Here is a 13,242-nt window from a genome sequence, read left to right on the forward strand (position 1 = left end):
CGCTGGCCCCGCCCCGCCGCCGGCCCGCGGGCGCGCGCCCAGCCCGGGCGGTGGGCGTTGCTGGGCGGGGCGGCGGCGCCCCCTCGCGGCTGAGCGGGCAGGTGGGCGACTCTCAGGCCTTCGGCCACGCCCATCAGCCTCTGTCCCTCTCAAAATCACTCGCCTGACCTTCGCCGCTGGCAGACTCGGCCACATTCTGCCATGCGTCTGCCCGTTCATCAGTCACTCGGCCATCACATGCCTGTCCCCTGGAGAGTCAGGTTTGTCCACCTGTCCGTCTGTCTGTCTCCCGGTAGGTCACCTCCCAGGAGGACTGTAAATCGGTACCGGGCAGGGCCGGGAGCCTTTGGAGGACCTTTCCCGGTGTCTCCCTCTGGACCGGTGGCAGTTTAGCTTGCAACTCAGCCTTCGGGTCCCAAATCCAATACTTTTGTGGTTATGTCTCTCTTAATTTCCCACACATCCACCCTCCCTAGAGACTTTTCCAAAACTGCATGAGACGTTAGACATTAACGGGAAATCTACAGGAAAGTTACACCCAGTGTGAAACACAGTTTCCCTGAGGGGCTCTGTTTCCACACACTCGGAAACTTAGCTACCATGTATTGAACCCCTGAAAAGACAGATACTATATAGCTATTGTCTAAATTAATTCTCATAAAGTTAGTTGTTATTATCCTGTCATCAGTGCTTCCCTACACTTTGGGATGGGTGGTGGTAAGTTATGGATCTTATATAAAAATGCTCTACCAGCACAGCTTCAGGTTCTCAAAGTCCTTTTGTCACTAAAAAATCCAGCCCCCAAGTCCTTCTGTGTCGGGTCAGGTCTTCCAGGAAGGAGATGCTGAGATCAAGTCCAGGGTGATGCCTGTGACAGAGAAAGGGGAAATAGCAGGACTGGGCAAGGAGAGGCTCAGATCTGACAAAGATAGGCCAACACAACAGGGCACACAAAAAAATAGAGTCCCCATGGGGCTGAAGTGTCCAGGCCCCCAATATTCCCACCATGTTCAGCATTGGCTGGGGGTGCCCAGAAAGAGCAGTGCCTCACCTCCAAGGCACTATATCTGGAGGTGTCACTTCTCGAGCTGGATAACTATCTTTTTTATTTTTTTCTTGAGACAGAGTCTCACTCTGTTGCCCGGGCTAGAGTGTTGTGGCATCAGCCCAGCTCACAGCAACCTCAAACTCCTGGGCTCAAGTGATCCTCCTGCCTCAGCCTCCCGAGTAGCTGGAACTACAGGCATGTGACACCATGCCCGGCTAATTTTTTCTATATATTTTTAGTTGTCTAACCGATTTCTTTCTATTTTTAGTAGAGATGGGGTCTCACTCCTTGCTCAGGCTGGTCTCAAACTCCTGACTTCAAGCGATCCTCCTGCCTCGGCCTCCCTGAGTGCTAGGATTACAGGCATGAGCCACTGTGCCCGGCCACTACCTCTTTTTTGAAGGCAGATTAAAGCTGCTCACCTCTGGAGCCTCCACATCCTCCTATTTTAAAATTCCAGAGCCAAAACTGCTCCCCAACCAGGCAGTCACCCTACTGCATGCTCTTCCAACATCTTTCTTTCTTTTTTTTTGTCTTTTGTTGTTGTTTTATTCAACATCTTTCATGTACTTCTGTGGCCCTCGGGCCATAGTTTGAGGACCCCTGTACACCCGCTGGGTGTTTTTGCCACTGCTGCCTGTCCTGCTTAGCAGCCGACTTGTCCTGGGCCCACAGTGCGCATGTGTGGAATGTGCGCTGCACTCTCCAACGGTCTGAGGGACAGTGAACTGGCCCCCTGTTTAAAAAGTTTGAGGACCCCTGCTAACTTCCCACCACTGAAAGTTATGTTTAGAGGTAGGATTATTTGATAAATGTGTCTCTCCATATCAGATCATGAACAGGTAAGGGCAGCAACCAAGTCCATTTCTGCTCACTACAAATCCACACTTGGTATATGTGTGGCACATGATAGGTGCCCAATATCTGTACAAATTTTCTGAATGAACTGGCAAGCATTGTGCCTAACACTTGGAACCAAGCAAACCAAAGTTCCTGTCCTGAGAAAGTTCATAGTTTAATGGGAGAAACTGAAGATTAAAATAGGGAGATCACTCATTCATTCATTCAATGGTGAGACATTTAATGGTGCTTGGACAAAAATATTCAGTCCATTGCATTTGATTAGCTCAATCAGGTTTTTTCATGCTTCCTAAACATCGACAGGACAGATGGACAGCCCTGCTAACTTCAAAACCAATTTCAGGGCCAAGCACAGTAGCTCACGCCTATAATCCTAGCACTCTAGAAGGCCAAGGCAGGAGGAGCGCTTGAGATCAGGAGTTTGAGACCAGCCTGAGCAAGAGTGAGACTCCCATCTCTGCTACAAATAGAAAAATTTAGCCGGGTGTGGTGGTGCATGCCTGTAGTCCCAGCTACTTGGGAGGATGAGGCAGGAGAATGGCTTAAACCCAGGAGTTTGAGGTTGCTGTCAGCTAGGCTGATGCCACAGCACTCTAGCTTGGGCAATAAAGTGAGACTCTGTCTCAAACAAACAAACAAAACAACCAATTTCAGGGTCTTCATGGTGGGGTAAAGGCCCCGAAGAAAACAGACTCTCCCCGGGATCCTTCTACAGTCCAATGAGTCAAGGTCCATCTAGTCCATGAAATGTCTACCTTTTCACATGTGTTGTTTCCTCTGCTTAGACCACTCCGGATGTTTCTTAATGTCCCAACCCACAGGCCTCTCTGTCAATAGCAAAGTGCACAGATCCACGAACCGACTCCACCCAGGCTCACATCCTAGCTATGCTTCTTGCTAGTGGTTAATCTTGGGGAATTTACTGTCTGTGCCTCAGTTTCCTCCCATATAGAAAGATTAATAATAGCTACCTCTCAGAGTCATATAGGACTACATGAGAAACTACACATTTAGTACTAAGCATGGTCTTTGTCACCACCAAATAGCACTGTAAACTCAGCTCTAGCCACTAGAAAAACAGAATGCAGTTAAAAATTTTCTTTTTTTTTTTTTTTTTTTTTTGAGACAGAGTCTCGCTTTGTTGCCCAGGCTAGAGTGAGTGCTGTGGCATCAGCCTAGCTCACAGCAACCTCAAACTCCTGGGCTCAAGCAATCCTGCTGCCTCAGCCTCCTAAGTAGCTGAGACTACAGGCATGCACCACCATGCCTGGCTAATTTTTACTGTATATATTAGTTGGCCAATTAATTTCTTTCTATTTATAGTATAGATGGGGTCTCGCTCTTGCTCAGGCTGGTTTCAAACTCCTGAACTCAAGCAATCCTCCTGCCTCGGCCTCCCAGAGTCCTAGGATTATAGGCATGAGCGCCCAGCCCAGTTAAAAATTTTCTGGTAGCCACATTAAAAAAGGAAAAGAAACAGGTAAAAGTAACATTAATGATATATTTTATCTAATCCAATATATCCTAAATGTTATCATTTCAACTTATAATTGATATAAAGAAATATCAATGAGATAGCTCACTTTTTTTTGGTATGAAGTCTTATAAAGTAAATTACAAGAAATTTGGTGTGTATTTTACACTTACAGCACATCTCAATCCCACTAACCACATTTCAACTGCTCAGTAGCCACATGTGGCCAGTGGCTACCACATTAGACACTGCTGTTTTAAATGTCAGCACTCATCATTATTTTTTGGATTTTAAACCTAAAATCCATTTCCTCAGGAAAGCATTCCCTGACCTGTTCAACTATGTGAGAGCCCTTGTTATTAAGATCTTTTTTTATCACCCTAGAAGCATTCATCATGATTGTAAGTATTATAAATAATTCTTATGCACTTGCTGTTTGTGTCTGTCTCCTGCTAGACTCTAGACTTTATTTATTTTTTTGAGAGAGTCTCGCTCTGTTGCCCAGGCTAGAGTGAGTGCCGTGGCGTCAGCCTAGCTCACAGCAACCTCAAACTCCTGGGCTCAAGCAATTCTGCTGCCTCAGCCTCCCGAGTAGCTGGGGCTACAGGCATGTGCCCCCATGCCCGGCTAATTTTTTCTATATATATATTAGTTGGCCAATTAATTTCTTTGTATTTATAGTAGAAACGGGGTCTTGCTCTTGCTCAGGCTGGTTTCGAATTCCTGACCTCGAGCAATCCGCCTGCCTCAGCCTCCCAGAGTGCTAGGATTACAGGCGTGAGCCACTGTGCCCACCTAGACTCCAGACTTTAGAAAGGTGGAGGCCACTTGTTCACTGCTCTATCCCGAGTGCCTGACACAGGGCATGTAGTAGGTGCTCGATAAAAATATGTTGCATGAATTACATTTATTTAGCACCCACTTAGCGAATTAAGCTTAGCACTACACTAATTGGTATTGGGAAGAAAGAGAGGGTTAAGAAAAAAAAAAAAGATTGGCCGGGCTTGGTGGGTCACGCCTGTAATCCTAGCACTCTGGAAAGCCGATGCAGGAAGATCGCTTGAGGTCAGGAGTTTGAAACCAGCCTGAACAAGAGCGAGACTCCGTCTCTACTAAAAATAGAAAGAAATTAATTGGCAAACTAAAAATATATAGGAGAAATTAACTGGGCATGGTGGCCCATGTCTGTAGTCCCAGCTACTCGGGAGGCTGAGGCAGAAGGATTGCTTGAACCCAGGAGATTGAGGTTGCTGTGAGCTAGGCTGACGCCATAGCAGTCTAGCCCAGGCAACAGAGTGAGACTCTGACTCAAAAAAAAAAAAGGCCGGGAGCAGTGGCTCACGCCTGTAATCCTAATAGTTTGGAAGGCTAAGGCAGGAAGATTGCTTGAGGTCAGGAGTTTGAGACCAGCCTCAGCAAGAGTGATACCCCATCTCTACAAAAAATAGAAAAATTAGCCAGACGTGGTAGCACATTCCTATAGTCCCAGCTACTGAGGAGGCTGAGGCAGGAGGATCACTTGAGCCCAGGAGTTTGAGGTTACAGTGAGCTGTGATGAAGCCACTGCACTCTAGCCAGGGTGACAGAGTGAGACTCTGTCTCAAAAACAGGCCGGGCGCGGTAGCTCACGCCTGTAATCCTAGCACTCTGGGAGGCCGAGGCGGGAGGATCGCTCAAGGTCAGGAGTTCAAAATCAAAAACAAAATGAAACACAGATGAACTAAGATGAAAATTAAAATTATCCATAATCAAAAAAAAGAAAGAATGACTAGTTGTGTATTCTTCTAGACATTCTCTTACACACACACACACACATACACATAGCTATAAAATATTTAAATATATATTTTAATATTTTTGCACACTGCTTTGAAACCTGCTTTTTTCACTTACCACTATTTTGTGAACATCTTTTCATGCATTCAATATTCTACATCCATCATTTCTTTGCACAAAATAGCATTCCACATATAACTGTACCAGCATTTACTTAACCAGGCCCCCGGTTAAACTTAGTTAGTTCCAAATTTTCACTACAATCAGCGATGCTGAGAACATCCTCATAGCTAAATCTTAGAGCACATCCTTAATGATTTCCTGAAGATCAAGTCCTGAGAGTAGAAGTGCTGTGTCTGAGGTTAAATGTGTTGTCTTTTTGCTAAGTGTTGACAAAGCACTGTCCATAACAATTGTATTTAGATAAACATAGAATATGCATCTCATGAGCACTAACTTGAGATACAACACTGCAGGGTGACCCCATGCAGAATTTCCCTAAACATGGTATGAGTACCACTGGTGGAATGAGAGATGTATAAATGGTATGTGGACAAAGATTCTATAATTATATATTTATGCATATAGAAAAATATCTAATTAAGCACACAAAACCTGTGTAGCTCCAATATTATCACATAGGATAAAGCTTAAGTTAAAAAAAAGGTACCCTAAAATCAAAGTCTGGAAAAAGAAAAAAAAAAAAAAAAAAAGGGGGGGGGGCTGGGCACGGTGGGTCATGCCTGTAATCCTAGCACTCTGGGAGGCTGAGGTCGAGGCAGATGGCTCGAGGTCAGGAGTTTTTTTTTTTTTTTTGAGACAGAGTCTCACTTTGTCGCCCAGGCTAGAGTGAGTGCCGTGGCGTCAGCCTAGCTCACAGCAACCTCAAACTCCTGGCTCAAGCAATCCTCCTGCCTCAGCCTCCCAAGTAGCTGGGACTACAGGCATGCGCCACCATGCCCAGCTAATTTTTTGTATATATATTAGTTGGCCAATTAATTTCTATTTATAGTAGAGACGGGGTTTCGCCCTTGCTCAGGCTGGTTTCGAACTCCTGACCTCGAGCAATCCGCCCACCTCGGCCTCCCAGAGAGCTAGGATTACAGGCGTGAGCCACCGCGCCCGGCCGAGGTCAGGAGTTTGAGACCGACCTGAGCAAGAGTGAGATGCCATCTCTACTAAAAATAGAAAGAAATTAATTGGCCAACTAATATATATAGAAAAAATTAACCAGGCATGGTGGTGCATGCCTGTAGTCCCAGCTACTCGGGAGGCTGAGGCAAGAGGATTGCTTGAGCCCAGGAGTTTGAGGCTGCTGTGAGCTAGGCTGACGCCACGGCACTCACTCTATCCTGGGCAACAGAGTGAGACTCTGTCTCAAAAAAAAAAAAAATGAGAACCTGTCTCTAATAAAAATAAAACATTTTTAAAAAGTAAATAATGTAAATTAAGTCTCCCCGTTCCCCTGCTTAATGACTCCATTGATTTCCTGTTGCACTCAGAATATAATCCAAAGTCCTTACAAGGGTCTCCAAGGCTGTACTTTGAGTCTTGTCTTAAGCAGGGAAAAGATAAGACTTAATCTTTCAGTCCTCTTCCAGTCTACCCTGGTTCGTTATGCTCCAGCCACACTGACCTCCTTCATATCCCTCGAGTACAACAAGTTAGTTCTGACTTTGGGGATCCTGAAGCTGTGAGTATCAATTTCTGAAAGTTCTTCACAGATCATGGCACTAACAACAAAGACAGAACAGGGGTCTTAACTGCAATGCTGTCTTTAAGAGCAAAGACTGGAAACAACCCAAATGCCTATCAATAGGGCACTGGTTAATAAATTACATACAGCCCGGGTGCGGTGGCTCACGCCTGTAATCCTAGCACTCTGGGAGGCCGAGGCAGGAGGATTGCTTTGAGATCAGGAGTTCGAAACCAGCCTGAGCAAGAGCGAGACCCCGTCTTTACTATAAATAGAAAGAAATTAATTGGCCAACTAATATATATATATAGAAAAACTTAGCCAGGCATGGTGGGACATGCCTGTAGTCCCAGCTACTCGGGAGGCTGAGGCAGGAGGATTGTTTGAGCCCAGGAGTTTGAGGTTGCTGTGAGCTAGGCTGATGCCACGGCACGCTAGCCGGGGCAACAGAGTGAGACTCTGTCTCAAAATAAATAAATAAATAATATACAGTCCTACAACAGAAAACTATGCACCCACAGAAAAGATCCAGAAAGCTCATGATGTACTGATATGAAACAACCGCCAAGATCTAAAAAAAAATAAAAGTGAACGGCAGTATATGTAACATGTGTATCATTTGCATAAGAAAGTAGAAAACAATATATTTGTTTTTAAGATGCTTTTACATGCTGGAACATCTCTGGAAGAATAAGTAATACATACACACCAATGTCACCTGGCAGGGTGCAGGAGTGGGAAAACGGTGGTCAAGGGTCAAGAGTAGGAAGGAGATTTCACTAAATACCCTTTTGAATCGTTTGAATTTTGAACCACATATGCGATTTGACCTATTCCCAAAATGAATTAATGTTTAAAAATAAAATAAAACTACATTTTAAAAACGACACTACAGACATTGACATGAGGGGAATCAACTGCGTTAAGAGTGATTCAAGTGAGACTTGAAAAATGTCTCCTGGAAAAGAGTTAACCCTGACCTGATTTTTGGCCAATGGGAGTCTGCAGGAAGAGCATTCTGGAAGGAGGGACTGGTGTTCAGAAAGGTATGCCTGGGGCCCCTGAATACGGGTAGCAAGACCAAAAGTTTCCAACCTCTCCTGGCTTATCTCAAGGCTAAGCCACGTGTGGCTCAGAGTGTGGGTCCTAGGAGGGACTTTGGACATCTAGTGTCCAGGTATCCCAAGACAGGCAAGGGTTCAAATCCCAGCTCTGCCACCTCTCAACTGCAGCCTTTGGAATAATATCTCACCTTTCTGAGCCTCAGTTTTCCCATCAGGAAAATGAGAGTGAGGTCCTACAGGTCTGATACTTAATCACTGTGTGGTTTAGGGCAAGTGACTTAGCCACTCTGAGCTTTAGTTGCCTTAATGATAAAATCTGGATAATAAAACATATATCTTCAATGGTTTTTTCTTTTTCTTTCTTTTTTTTTTTTTTTGGAGACAGAGTCTCGCTTTGTTGCCCTGGCTAGAGTGAGTGCTGTGGCTTCAGCCCAGCTCACAGCAACCTCAAACAACTGGGCTCAAGCAATCCTCCTGCCTCAGCCTCCCAAGCAGCTGGGACTACAGGCATGCGCCACCAGGCCTGGCTAATTTTTTCTATATATACATTAGTTGGCCAATTAATTTCTTTCTATTTATAGTAGAGATAGAGTCTCGCTCTTGCTCAGGCTGGTTTCGAACTCCTGACATGGAGCAATCCACCCGCCTCGGTCTCCCAGAGTGCTAGGATTACAGACGTGAGCCACTGCACCCGGTCTTCCATGGTTGTTATATAGATTCAACAACAACAACAGTAAAAAAACAAATATAGGGCTAATTGTAGCCATAATTATCATCAAAGTACCCAGGTAGGACTTTAGGGCTAAGAGAGAAAAGGACAGGCTTGAGGATTTATCCAGTTACTAAAAGACTGCAGAAGTCAAAGTTGTGAATCAATAATAATTATTATTACTATTGGGAGCATGTATTGAATTTTTTAAAAAATTTGTTTTGGCCAGGCGCGGTGCCTCACACCTGTAATCCTAGCACTCTGGGAGGCTGAGGCGGGCGGATTGCTTGAAGTCAGGAGTTCGAAACCAGCCTGAGCAAGAGTGAGACCCCGTCTCTACTATAAATAGAAAGAAATTAATTGGCCAACTAACATATATAGAAAAAATTAGCCGGGCATGGTAGCACATGCCTGTAGTCCCAGCTACTCGGGAGGCTGAGGCAGCAGGATTGCTTGAGCCCAGGAGTTTGGGGTTGCTGTGAGCTAGCCTGATGCCACGGCACTCACTCTAGCCTGAGCAACAAAGCGAGACTCTGTCTCAAAAAAAAAATTTTTTTTGTTTTGTTTGTTTGTTTTGGGGATAAGGTCTTGCTTTGTCGCCCAGGCTGGACTGCACTGGTGCAATCATAGCTCACTGCAGCCTCACACCTCTGCTCAAAAGATCCTCCTGCCTCAGTTAATTTTTTTGTTTTTTTATAGACCAGATCTCTCTATGTTTTCCAGGCTGTTCTCAAACTCCTGGCCTTAAGCAGTCCTCCCACCTTGGCCTCTGAAAGTGCTGGGATTACAGGTGTGAGCCACTGCACCCAGCCCATTTATTGTTTAACATGTGGGAAGCATAGTGTTAAGTATTTTGTATTATGATCTCATTTAATCCTTGCGAAAACCCAGTGGGTGTTCTATGCCTATTTTACAGGCCAGGAAGCCTAAGTTCATAAGTGAAGTCACCTGCCACAGCCCCACAGCTATGAAGTGGCAGAGTCAGGATTCACACCCAAGACTGTCTGACCAAGCCGTGGCTCAGGAAGGCGAGTGTTGAGTGGTGCCGCAGCCTCTGGGCATGTCTAGGATCCTCAGTTGACTTGGACACAACACCGTGGGAAGACCCTGGCTGCCTCTGAATGCAGGGGAAGGGCACGGTCTGGGTCACTGTCCTTCTTAAAACCTTCAGCACACCAGAATAAAGCCCAATTATTTTCTAATTGGGCTCATTCGAGGACTCATTTCTGATCTCATTAGTGGACCCATAGCAATGTGCCTCCTCCCAACTCTCCCTACTTTCTCCCTTCTTAGCTCCATTCTCAGGGAGTGACTTTCAGTTCCTCCAAGAGGCCACATACTCCAGGCTCTAGGACACTTGCAGGTACTGTTACTGCTGCTAAAATCCATCCTGCCCTCTTTGTCCTGATTAACACTTTTGTTTCAGTTCACAGCTCAGCTACCCTCTCTTCCAGGAAGCCTTCCCTGACCACCACTTAAGCTTAGCTAGTTGGTCCCATAACCCCCTATGAAAGCACTTAACTCTGTGTCAGGCACCAGTGGAAAGCACTTGTTCTATATTATCTCATTTAATATCCACAAAATCTCTCTGGCAGTTGGTCTCATCCTTTGAGGAACATTGGAATCACCTGGAAAGCTTTAAAATATTGATATATTTTTTGCTCAGACCCAATGCAGCCTGGGCATGAGCATTTGAAAAGCTCCCTGGGCAATTCTCCTGCACAGCTAGCGTAAGAGATCTGCTGGCTTCTGAAATAGATAAGATCATGACTTTTTTTTTTTTTACAGCCAGGGACACCAAGGCACAGAGAGGTTAAGTAAGCAGCCTGGGGTCACAAAGCTAGTGATAGTGGAACCAGGACTGGAACCCGGAAAGCTTGGCTTCAAAAAAGTTTCACAGAAAAAATAAAATAAAATCAATTAGCTTCAATTAATTTCCCCAGCCAATGGAGAGGCTGCAAAGCTTACAGCCAACTCTGTTCTAAGACAGACACTGAGGGCCCCTCGGGCATGGGATATTTTTAACTGAGAAGCTGGAGATTCTTGCAAACATCCTGCAGTGGCTTGAACACTGTGCAGATTGTTTGGGGGCTGGTGGGCCCTTTTCCTACCGAGATAGCCCTCTGGAGTTAGCCTTTCCCATCCCCTGGAGCCGGCGGGTCCAGGCAGCCTCCAAGGCAGGGTGGGGGTTGGCTCTATGGAGCACTAAGGTTTCCAAGGATATCTCCATACATAGTGGGGAGGCAGAGGGTCAGTTTGGGGTTGGATGGGCTCAGATTCCCCCAAGACAAGGATTACCTCACCCAACCCAGCCCCTTCGCCCTCCTCTCTGCCTGGAAAAGAGCTGGAAGATGAGCAAATGTTGGAGCTGGACTGCAGAGCTGGGGCCTCGGGGGAAGGGGTGCACATTCATCCTCCCCCTCTTTCCCTCCCTGACCCACAAGAGCCACATGAAAGCTGCAGAACTCTCACAAATGTATACCTCAGCCATTCTCCAGTTGTTCTCACACGTGGCTTTCTGGGACGATACATTGGTATAATCACAGGGGTGCCAATTTGGGGCAACCCCTTCAAACCAACACATGGCCTTTGAGCTGCTAAACCCAGCTATAGAAATTTCCCCCAGAAATATTCCATGGGTAGGCAAGGCTGACGTAGCCTTAACAGTATTCATTATAGCATTGCTTATAATTTGGAAGAACTGGAAACAACTCAAATGTCCATCAGTAGGGGATTGGTTCACCTTGGTAGGACAAATCCATACTGGAAGGAGGGGAGTTAGGTGCTGACACGGAAAACGTGTCCACAATATATTGTTTAGCAGAAAGAAAAAGGAAGTAATAAAACTATATAGAATTTTTGTTAATAATTATGTTGACATATGAGTAGAACATTTTGGAGGAATAATCTTACCTGTGGCTATCTTCTAGGGGCGGAAGTAGAATTACAGAGGGGGTCTTTGATTGCCACAGCTTCATATATATCATATTTGAATTTTATATACAAACATGCAGTGATTTTGTAATCAGACCAAAAAATTAAATTGTGAGAGAGAAAATATGTAAAAATCACATGGATCCACTTTCTTTTTTTCTTTTTTGAGACAGAGTCTTGCTTTGTTGCCCAGGCTAGAGTGAGTGCCATGGCTTCAGCCTAGCTCACAGCAACCTCCAACTCCTGGGCTCAAGCAATCCTTCTGCTTCAGCCTCCCTAGTAGCTGGGACTACAGGCATGCGCCACCATGCCCGGCTAATTTTTTGTATGTATATTTTTAGTGGGTCAATTAATTTATTTCTATTTTTAGTAGAGAGGGGGTCTCTACTAAAGAGACCTTGAGAGACTCCTGACCTTGAGCGGATGGCCTGCCTTGGCCTCCCGGGGTGCTAGGATTACAGGCATGAGCCACCATGCCAGGTCTCGCGCCCGGCTTTTTTTTTAAACATTGCTTTGTTTTCCTTAACCTGTTTGTTCATCTTTTCAGTGTTTTTCCCATGCTTTTCTTTATTGTGTTTGCTTACAAATATGTGATTGTTTTACTTACGATTAAAAATTCTAGGGCGGGCCGGGCGCTGTGGCTCACGCCTGTAATCCTAGCTCTTGGGAGGCCGAGGCGGGCGGATTGCTCAAGGTCAGGAGTTCAAAACCAACCTGAGCAAGAGCGAGACCCCGTCTCTACTATAAATAGAAAGAAATTAATTGGCCAACTAATATATATATAAAAAATTAGCCGGGCATGGTGGCGCATGCCTGTAGTCCCAGCTACCCGGGAGGCTGAGGCAGAAGGATCGCTCGAGCCCAGGAGTTTGAGGTTGCTGTGAGCTAGGCTGACGCCACGGCACTCACTCTAGCCTGGGCAACAAAGCGAGACTCTGTCTCAAAAAAAAAAAAAAAAAAAAAAAATTCTAGGGCGGGTATATACATACATAATGAGTGAGATGTGCACCATCTGGGGGATGGTCATGATGGAGACTCAGACTTTGGGGGGAGGGTGGGAAATGGGCATTTATTGAAACCTTAAAATATGTACCCCCATAATATGCCGGAAAAAAAATTTAATGAAAAATAAATAAATAAATAAAAATAAAATAAAATAAAATTGTGAACATTTAAAAAAAATTCTAAGAAAATCACATACATACACAAATCACATGTGTCAGTGGTTGCCAGGGGTTGGGGAAGGCGGGAGAGCTTGTCTACAAAGTGGCTTTGCGGGGCAGTTTTTGGGGGTGATGGAACTGTTCTGTGAACTGTTCTATAAGGGTGGTGGACACAAGATCTGTGCATTGGCCGGGCGCCGTGGCTCACGCCTGTAATCTTAGCACTCTGGGAGGCCGAGGTGGGAGGATTGTTTGAGCTCAGGAGTTGGAGACCAGCCTGAGCAAGAGTGAGACCCTGTTACTAAAAAAAAACAAAACAAAACTGTGCATTTGTCAAAACCCGTAAAACTGACATAAAACTGATTTTTATGGTATATTCATCCTATTGAATACTTTGCAGCTGTTAAACAGAATGAGGTAATTTCTGTGCACTAATAAATTAAGCTGTCTCATGGCGACAGTAAGGGAAAATGCATGTTGCAGGACAGTATATATAATTTGGTGCCATGTTTTGTAT

At 45.2% G+C, this 13,242-nt stretch overlaps 1 long non-coding RNA gene across 2 annotated transcripts; it reads left to right on the forward strand.

Annotated features, from left to right (window-relative positions):
* Window positions 1–10: 10 nt before the first annotated feature.
* On the forward strand, window positions 11–9,832 carry LOC105866872 (uncharacterized). 2 transcript variants are annotated; one of them, XR_001152053.2, is made up of 2 exons: window positions 11–292; window positions 9,545–9,832. It is a non-coding gene; the product is annotated as an uncharacterized LOC105866872 (long non-coding RNA). The 2 variants fall into 2 exon arrangements; XR_012914255.1 differs by having other exon boundaries at window positions 11–260.
* Window positions 9,833–13,242: the final 3,410 nt, after the last annotated feature.

Source organism: Microcebus murinus, chromosome 22 (genome assembly GCF_040939455.1).
Source record: "Microcebus murinus isolate Inina chromosome 22, M.murinus_Inina_mat1.0, whole genome shotgun sequence".
Lineage (NCBI taxonomy): Eukaryota > Metazoa > Chordata > Mammalia > Primates > Cheirogaleidae > Microcebus > Microcebus murinus.